Source organism: Lissotriton vulgaris, unplaced genomic scaffold (assembly GCF_964263255.1).
Source record: "Lissotriton vulgaris unplaced genomic scaffold, aLisVul1.2 SCAFFOLD_3252, whole genome shotgun sequence".
NCBI classification, from domain to species: Eukaryota; Metazoa; Chordata; class Amphibia; order Caudata; family Salamandridae; genus Lissotriton; species Lissotriton vulgaris.
In genome coordinates, this window is record NW_028248505.1 from 59641 (window position 1) to 62457 (window position 2817).

Genomic DNA, 2817 nt, shown 5'->3' on the forward strand with positions numbered 1-2817 from the left:
GAGTGGCTTTGTTCCGTCCGCAAGCAAATGGACTTGTAGAGAGGGTCAATAGAATGATAATGGATTCCATACAACTTTCTTTGGCTAATGGTTTATCTTGGAAGGATGAGTTGCGAAAAATGATGTGGGGTCATAGAATTACATCACATTCAGTTACTGGAGTTTCTCCTTTTGTGGCTTTGAAGGGAAGAGAACCAGGTACTAAGGAGTCTCCAATGTGGTTGAAGGAAAAAAATCAAGTTTGGGTTGATAGGGAAAAAATGAGATCGAGAGCTATTGATAGTCAGTGGCGCAACAAGTTAGAATTTGATAGTAGGAGACATGTGAAGGATTTAATTTTCAAAGAAGGTGATTGGGTTGTTGTAAGGAAGTTTGGTTTTGTAAGAAAAGGGGAAAGTAAGTTTTCTCAGCCACATAAAGTTGTTTCAGTTAAAGGCTCTGTGGTTGAGTTAGATGATGGGAAGAAATGGAGTTTTGGTAGTTTGTGTAGAGTGTCTCATTTGTAAGTATATTTTGATGCAATGCAAACTGTGAATGTGATTTATTTGTGAAACACTTCATTGATATGTATTGTACTTTGCAATGTGTTACATTTTCTAATGTTTTCTTATTTTCTTTCTTTTTGATTCCGTAGGGGGGAAGATATGTAGTAATGCTTAGAATTAGATGATGCGGTCATGATGCAGTGGAACTGCATCAATGTGAATGTTCCAATTTAAACCAGTATTTGTGGGTTTGCTGATGGTTGCTGTACTTGACTTGTACTGAATAAAAGTCATCTTAATTCAACAATTTGAGTGGATTACTACATATATACTTCATTTTCTAGATCAGTTCCTATTCTAATGGGGAGTCCCTTCTTGTCAGGATTACAGGATTTAAGCAGAACTAAGTTCAAGTTTCCCCAAACCCAGCTCCCTTTGTAAACAGCAATATCAGGATCTACGGAATTTATTATTCTAAACCAGGCTCCACAGGAGCCATTGTGGGTGAACGGATACGGAAAGAGGGGCAGAGCTCCCTTGTATTTCTGATAGGGAGGGAGTCGGCCACATATCCAGCAGTTTGTCGCATTATTAGTCTGATGGGAGTGATGTAACATACTAATGAATGTGTTGTTGCGCAGCGCGAGTCTGTAAGAAAGTTCATGTGGAGGTAATTTGCTAAAAGAATGTTCAGCAGAAACATTGTAAGCAGATTGTTCACGCTTGAAAATAGGGTAGTAGAGAGAAAGCAGTATACCTGCAATAATGATCAGAATACTTAGAAAAAACATAATTAATAATGTCACTATACAGTGACTGCGGAACGATTTACAATATGTATGCTTCTTGAATTGTCTCTCTCTCTCTCTATCTCGATCTAGGGGGTACATGTCAGAAACCATTTAACCGATTCACCTAGGGGAGGACTTAAACAATTAAACTGTCTGACTTGCTAGATCGGAGCTTTAACTTATATTCTTCTTGGGGAGTTTTTTCTCGTTCTGAAACTTTAAAGTCACTAGATTCGATACAGTCTTTGGGAGGGGTGGACGAGTCTGGATCTGGTTTCAGTTCGTTGTATTTTTTAATATGGCTCGTGTGGATCCACCCCTTTCTTCCCTCCACCTTCACTGCGGTCCTCGTAGTAAGAAGGACGGTCTTCGGCGCTTTCCAGCGGGGCTCCAGCGGACTTTTCCTGTCAAAGTTCCTTATTAAGATTAGGTCGCCAGGACGGACATCATGCGGCTTTACATCAGTGTTGTCAGGGAAAGCTGCGGCAACCTGTGAACGACATGATTGGAGTGCAGACATCAAGGAGGCAAGGTAATCTGTCAACATATTACAATCAACATCAGTAATTTTCTTAGGAATGGGCGTCCCCCACATATTCGGTGGTCTGCCAAAAACCACTTCGTACGGGGATAGTCCTGATCTCGAATGGGCAACCATTCTCATATAGAATAGTGCTACTGGCAGGGCGACTATCCAGTCGACCCCTTTCTCTTGACATATTTTAGCAAGGCGGATCTTTAATGTCTGATTATGCCTCTCTACAAGGCCTGCGGCTTCGGGATGTCGGACACAATGGAATTTCCACTGATATCCTAGCAGAAGTGAAACCTGCTTCATTAATTCGGATGAGAATGGCTGTCCGTTATCTGAGTAGACGACACGAGGCAAGCCGTATCGTGGGAAGAATTCACGAACCAGCTGTCTGGCAGTGGTCGGAGCAGTGTAATCTGGGACTGGATATGCTTCGGTCCAACGGGAAAGTGCACAAACAACTACGAGGACATATTTGAATCCTCGACAACGGTCCATCTGGATATAATCCATCTGGAGGACTTCAAAAGGGTGATCAGGAGGATGAAATCCACCTTGCTCTACAGGGACACTTTTACCTGGATTGAACTGACAACAGATCATGCAAGTACGCACTTTCTGTTTTGCTGCTGCTCGTAAGTGTTTATTGTGCCAGAGATTGTGTAAACTGTCTAACATCGCTTTCTCTCCTAGATGTGCTGGACTATGTGCTGTATTTATTATGACTTGAACCATAGAGTCGGGGAGAAACCATGTAGATTTTCCCTTCGTCATCCAACCTTGATCTGTCTGGATCCCTCCTAGTTCAGTCCATTTCTTTATTTCATCTGAGGTAGCATGTGTCTGAATATTAATTACATCTAATGCGGGATCCCTGACTGTCATACAATGTGTCGGTACTATTGTCTTTGTCACATCAGCTGTCTGAGTGTGAGTCAATGCTGTATGTTTTGCTGTCTGGTCTGCCAGGTCGTTACCCTGGGAAACAGAATCTGTAACTTTAGTATGT